The sequence below is a fragment of the Sinohyriopsis cumingii genome, chromosome 8 (assembly GCF_028554795.1).
Source record: "Sinohyriopsis cumingii isolate HCF-2022 chromosome 8, ASM2855479v2, whole genome shotgun sequence".
In the NCBI taxonomy this organism is placed as follows: Eukaryota; Metazoa; Mollusca; class Bivalvia; order Unionida; family Unionidae; genus Sinohyriopsis; species Sinohyriopsis cumingii.
The window spans coordinates 10,959,538-10,974,213 of record NC_142968.1 but is presented as its reverse complement, the minus strand read 5'-3'; positions in this window follow the sequence as shown (position 1 = coordinate 10,974,213).

Genomic DNA, 14,676 nt, shown 5'->3' with positions numbered 1-14,676 from the left:
AACAGAGCGTTAATATTAGTCGAACAGGAGCCATTATTAGGTCAAATGTTTGCAGAAAAAGATGAGAATCAAACTTGTCCTCGATCTTCTAATAGTAATTACGAGATCAATATTTGGCGTGAAAAAGTGAGAACAGAACTTGGCCTATATTTTCTCGATATTAAGCTTCATGCCGTTACAAGCAAGTGGCCTCTCTATTGAGGGAACCAAACACCTGCCGGAGCATGGCTGCTTAAAATCCATTGTTTTCCCCTATTTCATAAGAACCTCAAGACAACTCAAATGTTCTTTAACGCGCGAATACTATAAATACTTTCTCTCTAATCACTTAATGACAACACATCAAGCAACTCTATTGTCACACTTTCGAGTTTTTATCTTATTTCACATTTGTTTTTATTCCCAGTAAGCCTTGCCAAGCCTGATTATATTATACTGGCAACCGTAGTGACTCATAAAGACGTATATCTACTCACATTTGAATGGAGGTTAAAAGGATGAAATAAGTGTTCTTTCTTTATATAATTGTTACGAGACGCGAAGTGAACTTTCAGGGAAGCTTTGAAGTTCCTAAAGGCCCGGTTTTGTTCCTAATGTCATGTAGAATAACCTGACGTTAGTTTCATAAAAAATATATATAACAGAAAAAGCTAAATATCATGTGCTAAGCCAAATCTTACCGAAGCCACCAAATAATCTTTTTGTTACACGCAAGGGGTTTCCCTACCAAAGGACTAAAAAATCTGCGTGAACGCACCTTGAACTCAGTTTTTTTCCCTATTTCCAAGAACCTCAAGACAACAGTAAATACTACAAATTACAAATAATTTTTCTCTAATTACCTAATGACCATACATCATTAAAATCTAACTTCACACTTGCATGGTTCTTCTTGTTTCACATTTGTGTGATTCACCAGTAAGCCTTTCCAAGTCGAATATTAGTACTTCACACCATGCAGTTAAAAAACACTACTCAAACACCTGATACAAAGAATTATACTGGTCTCAAATAATTAAATAGGTATGCCTACAATTACCAGATAATTCCCTAACACAATAACTTTTGGAGAAGGTCCATTGAACGACACAAATCCATGATATTATAAAGTTCAGTGAATGCTGTATAGTATGGTATAGTATGACGCCTGACCCTTTAAATTGGCTAATTACACGAGTTCAGAAATATCTTCGAAACACCGACTACCCAAAATCAACAAACTATCACTAAAAGGTAAAACAGTCCTAAACCGAGACCCAAATACAAATAATACATACCTACATTTATTACAGTACTAAATTTGATTTGAACCGTAAAGTAGTCTTTCAAAAGTTATCAACAAAATGTTTGACGCCGTACATATTCAACGTTATTTAGAGTCGAACATTTTTGAAAGAACATTTTATTCCCCTTCATACTAACGAATAGGGGCGTATAACTATTTTTTTATATAAAATTCATTCATTTGAACTTCAGTTTACAGCAAGTTATAGAATGCCGTAATATTGGAACTTAGATCTTGAACTTCCTTTTTGTGCTTAACATTGGTTCAAGAACATTTCAGATAAATATTGTTTGCATGACTTATTAATTGTTGATGAAAAAGATGATGAAAATGGAGAAAGAGAATAAGGATATGCAGCTTCGTCTCCGAATAAAAGACTAGTAATGTACACTTTATACCTTGTCGGTCTATTTTTCGAACCCCGTTACTTGCACGTGCAAGTTTAAAACGACCTACAATCAACGACGATGACTTTCTCAAAGCCTCCATTTTCCACCATCAGGAGATCTGCCCACCTTCTATTTCCTAGTTGTTTTTAATGTGCTGTACTTGCTGCCAGACAAGTAAATATTGATATTGTAAACCCTTTATCGAAGTTTAACTTCAAGCGTACAAAGAAAAGCGCTGGACATTTTCAGCTTTAAGTTTTTTGTTCGTTCTTTCACTTTCCCCCCAGGAGAACCCCAGTCGAAATACCTGTAGCGCTAATTAAAAGGGGCATATTGATTTTTGAGCTTTATCAGCCAGCGTGATCCCAGTGTTTTCACCTGTCCAATAAATTTATCGCCTCTCTTTCCCACAAGGGCGTGTGCAACTTATTAATTTGCACACTGGGGTGGGCACAATTATTGATAATCCCACAAGGTGCGTCACCACGCAAACAGTTACTCATATGTGGTCACGTAAAACTGGACATGAAACCGAGATTTTATCAATCAGTGGATTTACTATTTAGTATTCTCGTCTTTTAGTTTATCTGAGTAAAACCTTTGAGAGTGAAGACCGATATTTTCTTGATATGTATTGTACAAAATTTAGAGTATTGAATCAAAGGTCATTTCGTGTCCGCTTCACAGATATTTTTAAAATTGTTCTCCGTGTTCAAGCATACGGTATGACCTAATGAAATTATATTCTGCCCTATGTCAATGGTATGACCAAATGATATGACCAGCCGTCCTTAAACATCATCCGTCCATGAACGTATACTATCTTTTACTTTTAACAAAATCGCTCTTCCAAATTTTATTTTATTTAACTGACGTCAGTAACCTTTTCATACTTCATGCCTTCATGTAAAATCTGTCAGGCCACATTCTTGCATCATTATATATATGACGTATAGATAAATGATCGAACCGCTATCATTTCAACCTTACTATTCTGAACAAATGATTCATGTGGGTTCTCAAAATATGACAGTAGTTACTTGAAAGTTTTGTACCATGTTCATTTGTAGAGAAACTTTGCCAGTGTTTACCAAAATACGATAAAGAACAATCTGGTTACAAAACCTTTTTATCTTGTTTTATACGACTGCTGTTGAAAAACGTAATATTTTACTAAATTCAAAGAAAGTCGTCCGCCATGTCGGGCATCAAAACAACAGCCCAAAAGGTCTAAGTGTTTTGACGGCCGAGGACGTGGTCTGGAAAGAATGCATTTCCTAATATCTACGTTGCCTTAGTGAAATATCACTTACATGTTTGTTTTGTGTCCTTGTTTATAAATAACGATTCCAAAGCGTTGTGACCAAGACAGCTTCATCTTTTGGCAATGTATTACTTAAGTTACAAACAGAACCTCTCCTTTTTCTTTCTTCTAGCCAGATCTGAGATGGGACAAGGTCATTAATTTGTAACAACGCTTTTAGTCCAGCATTTATATTCTTACATAGATAGATAGATAAATAGATAGATAGATAGATAAATAGATAGATAGATAGACGGGTGGATGGATGGATGGGTATATCACTTTAGTCACTTAATTTCATTTCCTAAAAACAGGTTCGAGAAAATGTATAATATTTAGTACCCTGAGACTCTGACAACTCGCAGACATCATATAAACCAACGTCCTTTTTCTTCATCTGGAAAATCACCTACCCACTTTACCCCTGCAGGTTCTGGAATATTGGATAGGTTTCATGCACCATATGACATGTCCCAAGAGACTACTAATTAAAGCAGTTCCAAGTGATTACTAATATAGGCGGTCCCAATAGACTAATAATGGAGGCAGTCACATGAGACTAATAATGGAGGCGTGCGCCACGGTAGTTCCGTTGTTAGCGTGCCGGGCTCTTGCGACTTTTCATTTTTTGACTTATGCCAACAAAGTCTTAAATGTATGGTCAGGAAAAAGTCATGAATTAAACATGAAGACTTAAACAAACTCCTTTTCGTTTATTCTAGACAGGTCTCCACTGGTCATCAACTTTCTAACAAAGTGTTCTAGCTGTTTGTTTTGTTCTGTATAATACGTCTTAGGTGTATAAAGAAAATGCGGCGTCCTAATTGTGTATATCAAAAACAGAATTTTGTGTTATAGACCTAAGGCCTAAATTATTGAAATAAATTGATTCTGATTTTAATTTAATATTATCTTAGGTTATGTGCGCCAAGGTTAGATTATAAAAAACCTTTGACACCTTTATCACATCAACTAAAGTCATAAATTCTCCTTAATGAAAATTGTATGTCACGGTATGGTGAAATACAGCTAACGTCAAAAACAACAACCTACAGTTATCGACCTTGGATGAGATGAATATCAAGTTTGATAAAGCAATGAACATAATTCTGACCGTTGCAGAGGGGAGGTCAATAGACCTATTTTTGCTGGTTCTTAAAATCTCGTGTTCACCGAAACAAACATCTATAATTGTATCATAACATGATTTAGTGCAAACTATGATATTTATTTTGCTGCAAATAGTTGAAATACCATTTCAGATACATGATGTCATCAAAACAGATTATGTCATCACGCACTCGTCAACGAAGTCACAGCAGTGCAATGTAATGAATTCTCCTACATAACGTCGTTTAATCCATTGGAAGATAATCCCCCACATGAATTACGTATTAATCTCTAATGCTATTCGACAAAAACTTAATCTCAAACTCTTGTTCATCACAAAAATTTAGGAAGTTAATTTAAGTACACAGTATAAAAAGATCTGCTTGTAATATTTTCCTTTAGAAAATTTGTGCAAGTAGTTTCATAACAAATGATCCATCTCGTCAGATCTTTTCTTGATGTTATACAATCTTTTGCGGACACCTGGGATCGTCTCTTTGAAAGTCATATATATTATTCGCAAATAGATTGTGGGCTGTTGTGTTTAAAATGGGCCTAAAAGTTTAAGCTGATATCGAACGGATGTTTAGATCCTCAAATAGCTCGGTGTCTTTGGTCGTGTAGCATTCATCTGTCAGCAATGCATGACATCCGAACGTTCAGTTTAAATGTTGCATGCAAGTTGTCTCAAAGTCCACGACAACTTAATTGAACAAACAGAGTTCTGTCAAGTCCAATAACAAATGAAACTTATATGAGATATACGTCACTATTTATTCCCGTGTGATGTCAATGTACAAAGGCTTTACCCATTTGTAACTGCGCAACTGCTCTTTTAGAAAGCTGACATAGTTTATCAGAGAAAAAAAAATTTTGTAAAGGAAAGAGAAAAAGATGGATAAATGTCGTATCACCCAACCATGACTCACTATGCACGATGTAATATCAGAATATTAACACTGTGAGGCTGTACAGAAAATATATATTTATAGTATATATAAAAAAAAAACACTATTATTCTAACGATTCGACAAAATCCGCACAAAAACAGAACAAAATTTAAATATACATAGCTATAGATTTAGCTATCTTGCTTGCTATTCCCTTACTATTGGTGAAGTTAATAAGCTATCGTGCTTGCTGTTTATATACTATTGGTGAAGTTAATAAGCTATCGTGCTTGCTGCTTATATACTATTGGTGAAGTTAATAAGCTATCGTGCTTGCTGCTTATATACTATTGGTGAAGTTAATAAGCTATCGTGCTTGCTGTTATATAATATTAGTGAAGTTAAAAAATTATCTTGCTTGCTATTATTTTACTATTGGCGAAGTTTTCAATCTATCTTGCTTGATATTCACTTTGTTATCAGTGAAACTTCAAATCTGACTTGCTTACTTTTCCTTTACTATTGGTAGAGTTAAATAGCTATCTTCTTGCTATTCCCTTATTACTGGTGAAACTTCAAAGCTATCTTCCTTATTAATGAAGTCACAAAGCTCTCTTGCTTGCTATTTCCTTACTATTGGTAACGTTTCAAAGTTATTGGACATACTTGTGAAAACACTATGGCCTGTTTTAGATATAAAATGTTATTTTATCTCATTAGCCGACAAAACATTATCTACATATTCAATCACATATAGATGAATATGACAAAAAGATAAGGGATGAAACTCTCCGCACGCAAATTTCAGACCCACCAATGCATTTACATTCTGTGCTAAACAAACCATACTCAAGCAGGGAACATGTTTATCATGCATGAATAAATAGGACAGTTTATCATGCATGGATGAATAGGCTAGTTTATCGTGCATGGATAAATAGGACAGTTTATCATGCATGGATGAATAGGCTAGTTAATTATGCATGGATAAATAGGACAGTTTACCATGCATGGATGAATAGGCTAGTTAATCATGCATGGATAAATAGGACAGTTTATCACGCATGGATAAATAGGACAGTTTATCATGCAGTTACAAAACAATGTACCCTTCGTTTTTGGAGTGTGCAGAAAAGAATAAACACATACACTACACCTAAATTAAACTGCTCCCCCTCCCTCCCTTCCTCCCGAGTTTTGTACTCTGATCGGATTATAAGTGTATGAGCTTTGTACTCTGATCAGATTACCATTGTATCAGCTTTGTACTCTGATCGGATTATAAGTGTATGAGCTTTGTACTCTGATCAGATTACCATTGTATCAGTTTTGTACTCTGATCAGATTACCATTGTATCAGCTTTGTAATCTGATCGGATTAACATTATATGAGCTTTGTACTCTGAATATTATGTAAGCTAGAACCATGTTTAAACGCAGTTCAAGGTGCGCGAAATAATAATAATAATAATAAATAAGGAGAAGAAGAAGACGAAGAAGAAGAAGAAATAAAGAAGAAAAAGAAGAAGAAAGGAAGCGTTAAAACCTGAAAACTGAAATATGGCTATCTAATTTTTCTTCCCAATAAGCACAATTTGTCCTTTACTTTTAAAAGACCAGGAGATAAAATGGGAGTCGATATAAGTTGTCGTATTTTGTTTTTGGGGTTCTTATGGGGGTGAAAGGTTTCTTTTGTTGGGGGATCGGGAGCCGTGGATGGGGAAAGGAATTCGTGTGAACTGCAGTATTTTTTTAAATGTATTTTCTTCATTCAAATTTGTTTTATTGTCGAAGAAAATAAGATTTGTAACATATTTACGATCAGAAATTATATATGTATTACTGCGTGTAAACAAATCCAATTTGACAACAATACATAGGATTAAAGAGATGTGGAACCTTTCCAAAAAAATAGTTTAGAATAAAAAAAAAAAAGAAACAATTACTTGAGGAAGGTCAGCTTTTGACTTCTTTGCATTTTGGTGTACCAGCATTACTAAATGAGAGTCACTAGGTGGTTAGCTTTACTCAGAGAGTCACTAGGTGGTTAGCTTTACTGAATGAGAGCCACTAGGTGGTTAGCTTTACTCAATGAGAGTCACTAGGTAGTTAGCTTTACTCAATGATAGTCACTAGGTGCTTAGCTTTGCTCAATGAGAGTCACTAGGTGGTTAGCATTACCCAATGAGAGTAACTAGGTGGTTAGATTTACTCAATGGGAGTCACTATGTGGTTAGCTTTGCTCAATGAGAGTCACTGGGTGGTTAGCTTTACTCAATGAGAGTCACTAGGTGGCTAGCTTTACTCAGTGAGAGTCGCTAGGCGGCTAGCTTTACTCAGTGAGAGTCGCTAGGTGGTTAGCTTTACTCATACTCAGTGAGAGTCACTAGGTGCTTAGCTTTTCTCAATGAGAGTCACTAGGTGGTTAGCTTTACTGAATATAACAACCTAAAACTCAAATTCAGATAATTTTACTAATTTATGTAATGTCCATTTTTATCTCACATACGTTTCTCCAAACTTATATGAAAACAAAAAATAACAAGAATTAAACAAATATCGGGGCAGAAGGTTATATTTTAAAAAGTGACAAGTGGACCCAGCTGGATTCTCGAGTTTCATGTCCATCATATTTGTTTTTCAAGAGCTTTAAAGCCAAAGGGAGAGTACACTCAATGTCTACGAGTTCACCATTAAAATTCTAAAAGTAGTTTCCCTTATACTGTAAGCATCGGTAAAAATAAGAACTAACACATCCCCAACTTCTCACCCGTCCCAACCCACAATCACGGGAACATTTCATCCACTTGTAATTGCAACTGGAACGATACATATATATAAAATTTATTAATAAATAGAGATAAACAGTTTTAGTAATATTTGTATTATGTATAATATTTAGAAGTATAGAAAATAAATACATAGAAAAGCGAAAGAAAAATAATTAATTTTAAAAATAAAAAAATTATTAAGATAAATGGTTAAAATATACATACTATCATAATCTTTACAACTGTTAAAGAAGGTATCAGAACTCAATTTATATAATAAAAAATATGGTGTGCATAACGCTTACTATCAAGTATTTTATAAATGATTAATCATATTACAATGAAAATAATTTACAAATTCACTTTCACTTTTAAAGAATTAGTAAACTTATTTTTATGTTATTAGATTATACTTTCACCAAATAAGATTTTCTGCAAAGTAAAATAATATGAAATATTCATATCCAATTGTAAACAGGGGACATAATTCAGAAAAAAATAAAAAAATAAAAAAATAAAAAAAATTTTACTAAATGTCATATAGTGTTTTTGAATTTAGACCTTTTGGATATAGCGTATTAAGATGGTGAATCCAATAGGTTTCCTTTAGTAGACGTTCCATTTCAAAATCAGCTTTAACAATAGGTTGGAAGGAGAAATCTTGCAATGTATGGGAATTTGTGTTAAAATGTGCGGTAACATGAGATGAAAATGATTGATCGATATAATTTTTTATATCTGATCTATGTTGGCTCATACGTTTAGATATTTGTTGACTGGTTTGTCCAACATATTGGGTGCCACATTTTTTCCATGTTATCAAATAAATAACATGTAATGTTGCACAATTAATATCACAACGCATATTAAAAATTTCTTTCGTATTATTACTATTGAAAGAAGTATTTTCATTAATAAATGAACAGTGTGAACATCTAGGTCTATTACATTTAGTTGATGATCCTATTTTATATGATGGCTTTTCTAATTTGGAATTAGGAAATCATTAAGATTTTTAGTTCTTTTATAAGCAAGTGTGGGTTTGCTTTCGTGTAGCGATTTAACACTTGCTTTACATGATAAGTTTAATAAATCCCAATATTTATTGATAATTTTACCTATATTAGGCAAACTTGGATTATATTCAATAACAAAAGGAATGATATCTTCATTTCTATTTTTGATTTTATATTGTAAAGATTCAAGCTGTGTAAGAGAAGATACCTTTTGGAAAGCAGTATTAATGATGTCAATAGGGTAATTTCTATTTAAAAAATGCTGACCTAGCTCTGTCAAAGATGATTTAAAAACAGCATCATCCGAAATAATTCTTCTGTATCTTTTTGCTTGACTATATGGTATCCCATTTTTACATGATTTAGGATGGCATGAAGAATCTTCAACATATTGATGAATATTCGTGTTTTTAACATGAACCATGGTAGTAATGACATTATTTTCATTTTTCACGACATCAACGTCCAAAAATGAAACTAGTTTTAGAGACATTGAATGTAAATTTTATTGCTGGATGTAATTTGTTTAAATTGTCTATAAAGTAATAAAGATCTTCTAATGAATAACTCCAAATCATAAAGATATCGTCTAAAACCTTAACCATACATCCGGTTTTAAGAGGCATTGATTTAGAAAATCATTTTCTAATTTTCCCATAAATAAAGATGCATAAGCAGGTGCCATAGGACTATCCATTGCTGTTCCCATTTTTTGGAGATAGTTTGTATTACCAAATTTAAAAAAAGTTATTTTCGAGCACAAGTTTTATCAAATCACAAATATGTTCTTGATTCGTTATCTTCAAGATAATATTTACACGCTTCGGTACCATCATTGTGTGGTATATTCGTGTAGAGTGAAACCACATCAAGTGTAACAAGGAATGAATTTTCAGTTAGTTTCGGTAAAGATTTTAATTTGGTAATGAAATCAAAAGTATCTTTGACGTGTGAAGGTAGTGATTTCATTAGTGGTTGTAAAATGTGATCAATATATTGCGATATATTATTTGTAACTGAGTTGTATGTAGAAATAATGGGTCTACCTGGATATCCTAAAGGTAGTGACTTATCAACCGTTTTATGTATTTTTGGTAAAATATAAAACTGAGGTGTGCGTATTTTATTTGGGAAGATATCTAGTTCATCATATATGGAACAATTGTGTACAGATATTTGATTAATACATTGGCTTATTTTTTCTTTCGTTTCTTCAGAAGGATTATAGGAAAGTTTTGTGTAATATTCTTCATCATTTAATTGTCTTTCTACTTCTTTAATATAATCCTCCTTATTCATTATTACTATGGTGCTAGACTTATCCGCTTTTTTAATAATAATACTTTCATCTTGCGATAAGCTACGTAAAGAATTTAGTTCTTCTTTAAATATGTTTGTAAAATGTTTTCTTTTAGGACTGCTATTTAAAATTTCTTGTTTAGTTGCTTCAATATAAAAATCGAGATAAATATCTCGTCCACTAGAAGGTGTAAATGTTGATTCTTTTTTATTGTAAAAGGGTTTATTTTGTAGATGGAAACTATTTTCATATTGTGAAGATGTACATGATTGTGAGAAAAATTCTTTTAATTTTAACGATCTTGTGTATTTGAAAAATGCTTCTGTTAAATTAATATTATCATGCACTTTGGTTCTCGAACAATATGATAATCCCTTACCTAGAAGAATGTAATCACTATTAGTTAGAATTCGTTTAGAAAGGTTTAACACAATTTCTTTTCCTCTTTCGATTTCCTTTTTTCTTTTCTTTTCTTTCCTCCATCTGTTCTTGTTTTGTATTCTAATGAATCTCCTATTCTTTCTTCTGTTTGTGTAGTTTTTAACAGATCCTTGAGGGTTTCCATTAGACTTCGTATTGTTGCTATAACGGTTCTGTTGGATTCTTGTGTAGTTTTCTTCGCCCCATTTTTTTACCGCATTTGCATAGGTCGCCTTTTGTGTGCCTGGGGCTGTTAAGTTTTTTGCTTGATCATTTTTGCAATTGTTTCGAATGGATCTATTATTTTTTTCAATGTGATTTGGTTGATAGGTAATTCTTGCTCTTGGTGATGCTTGTTTCATTTATAATAGATATATATCATTGGCGCTTCAGTCTCAAGAGACCATGCGAATGGCACCTCGGAGTGTCATCTGCCTCCGGGATTTTGGCATTGTGGCTGTGCAGGACTATGCGCTAGTGCCAGTCCCTATTAGAGTTGATGCAGACATACTAGGGAGTCTGAGCTGCTGAGGTTGCTGCAGCGCTTTTCTTTCTCTCACGTTTCTCTGCCGCCAGCTGGCCTCTCCTCACATCAGCGACTGCTATGCATTTGCGGACCGTCAGTCTACAAGTGCCTCGGGCCACTGCCTGCACTTCTCAGCCGTCGGGTGAAATGCCGCATGCCTTCATGTCCCTCTTGCACACATCCTTCAAACGGAGTGAGGGGCGGCCGACTCTTCTGGTGCCAGTGGCCAGCTTGTCTATATAGGATGTCCTTTGGCGGCCTCCCATCCTCCATGCGTCCGACGTGTCCCAGCCATCTTAGGCGGTGTTTGCCCAGCAGGGCTTACATGCTGGGGATACGTGCACGCTGCAGAATCTCGCTGTATGGGACACAGTCTTGCCAGCTGATTTTCAGGATGCGGTTTAAGCACCCTATATGGAAGGAGTTGAGCCTGCACTATTTCCTCATGTAGGTGCTCCAGGTCTCACTTCCATACAGAAGTGTGCTGAGAATGCAGGCCTAGTTGACTTGGATCTTGGTGTGCTCTGTCAGCGCGTTGTTTTCCCACACCCTCTTCGTTCATCGAGCCATGATGGTGTTTGCCTTTCCAAGCCTTCTGTCCAGCTCCATATCAATCGAGAGAGTGTTGCTGATGGTTGACCCCAGGTAAGTAAAGTTGTTGACTGCTTCCAGGGTGACACCGTCGATTTTGATGGAAGGGGCAATGGTGGTATCTTGCACGCTGCCGTTTGTCTTTTTCGGGCTGATGGTGAGCCCAAACTGTTTGCAGGCATCGGCGAATCGGTCTCCCACTCTCTGGAGGGCATCTTCGTTGTGAGTCACAAGAGCAGCTTCAGGATATTCCTGATGAGCACCGACCTTACTTTGGTCTTCGAGCGCAGTTGTGATAGGTTGAACAGTCTCCCGTCGGACCTGGTGTGCAGATATACGCCGTCAGTGGACGAGTCGAAGGCGCAGGACAGGAGGACAGGAGCAGCGAGAAGAAGATCCCGAAAAGGGTCGGCGCCAGCTTCACGCCGCTGTTGGTGGGGAATGAGTCTGGGGAGGATTCATCATACAGGACTGTTCCCTTCATATCCCTTCATATATATATATATATATATATATATATATATATATATATATATATATATATATATATATATATATATATATATATATATATATATATATATATATGCAACATCATATGTACAAATGAGAATAATGTATATTGTTTATTCCAATCAAAGTAAACTTGTTCAAATTTGAACACTTCCGACACGATTGAGACTTGGTGAACACACAACTAGAATGGACTCATAAACACGCAATTTTCCACTGCCGGTCCGTGTTTGTAAAAATAAATTCTTTCCCTCAAATACACCTGTAATGGCTTCTGACCGGTATATAGTTATACTTTCGATGTTAAACTGACAAAGTATACTTTTTGACAAAAATCTCCGGGGGTTAATGTGTTAACATATCGGAACCTTCATAGTCAGATTGAAGCAATGGAAAGACTGCGTTTATATAGGTCACTGAGGAAAGGATTCATTTGTCAATGGAAAGACTGCGTTTATATAGGTCAGTGAGGATAGGATTCACTTGTCAATGGAAAGACTGCGTTTATATAGGTCAATGAGGATAGGATTCACTTGTCAATGGAAAGAATACGTTTATATGGGTCACTGAAGATAGGATTAACTTGCCAATGGAAAGACTGTTTATATATGTCACTGTGGATATGGTTCACTTGTCAATGGAAAGACTGCATTTGTATAAGTCATTGGGAACAGGATTCCCTTTTTCAAGATATATTAAATTATTTGGAGATAGAGACTTTGTTACACAATCACTGTGCTTAGAGCGGGTAACTTCCATATCATAGGCTATAAATAAAAATGTGAAATATTTGTTATGAAGGAAAATGGTGTCAAATTTGTAATGTTAATGTTGAAAATGATTTTTATTTTATAACTACATATCTGCTGTACAGAGAATTACGAAGAAAGTATTTACCTTCTTTCCTATAAAAAACCCAAGATAAAAACGATTTATGGCTTTTATACAGAAAGATAACAGAAAAATACCGATGATTGATTTGGCATTGTTTATTATAAGAACCTTAAAGACTAGAACAAAACCAATTTTATTCATCAACTCATTGTTTATTATGAAAGCCTTTTTTATAATTAAAAAAACTGATTAATCCATCAACCTACTGTTTATTGTTCAAGCCTTGGAGATAAGAGATCCCTATTGTATTCATCAACTGCTGTTACATAGGCTCAGTATTTCTTAATTTCACGAAAACCTGTTTTGCTGCTTGCAGGTTTTAGGACTGTCTTTAATTTATACTGTTTTGTCATTGTGCAACATCTTTGCATGTTTAATCTAATGAGAAAAAAAATACAGTAATGACTAATTGTATGGGTACTATTTTTGACAGACACACAATATTCTACTGTTACACACCAAAACACCTTTTTGCACGGCATCATGGATGGATCTCTGTCCTGGGCATATCCCCTGAATTGCAAATAAGCACATCATTATGGCAATTACTATTATTATTATTATTATCATTATTAGTAGTAGTAGTAGTAGTAGCAGTAGTAGTATTGTTGTTGTTGTTGTTGTTGTTATTATTATTATTATTATTATTATTATTATTATTAATTGGTGATGGTATTTTGGAACATCTCTGGCAATAAGGCTGAAGCGAAGGAGGGTGAGTTGCTCACAATCCGCATTAATAAATGAACTTTCCACTTAAACCTGAGTGCAGAACATATATAATGAGATTAAAAAATTAAAATAAAACGTAACAAAGAAAAGAACACCTGACATCAAATATAGCATGTACAGCAATCATATTGTTAGGGATGCGGTAACGGTAATCTATTGTGTGCGGCATACCGGACTTTCAAGTTGACAATATTACCTCCCCTGTCAGCTCTAGTGCAAGCAGTAATTTCGTCTTCCTTGTAGGATTTCCATTTATTTTAAGTTTTATGTGCAATTTATCTTATTTCCGTCAATTTCTAAGTGTTCGTTTTCTAACTGATTATATAAATGTTAGCGATTTTCCTGAAAATCAGCAAAACGTTGCGATGTGTTTTAAGAAAATAAGATGTCAGGAACATGGGTTCCGATAGTGTGAACTTGCTAGTTCTCAGTGAGTACGGCTTTGAATCCATTTCAATCCAACAATTAGGGACATCTGTAAGGACTTGCTTTCATCAGAACTCAGGTTATTGTTGATATCATTTGCAATCTATTTCTAACTTTTTTAAAGCAATGTTCATGATAATCGTATCGTGCTGATCAAACCGTTAAGTACACATACCATTTAGCAACTTCTTTTTGGGCTTAGTTATAGATTAAATTTAAAGTATTTCGCCCTATATTGTGTGTGTGTGTGTGTGTGAGAGAGAGAGAGAGAGAGAGAGAGAGAGAGAGAGAGAGATGCATGGTCAGGAGATAGCTTGGAAAGACATCAAGATTTTTTTTTTAAATCTTAGATGAATAAAACCTCTAGTAAACTCAGAAATAATAAGAGGCAATCACATAATACAAATTTTAGGCATACTTTACTTTTCTTTTCTTATTTAGTACTAACCGCAACTTACATCCTTAATAAATGTAAAATCTTCAATTATTAATGTTAGCCCAGTTTATCTG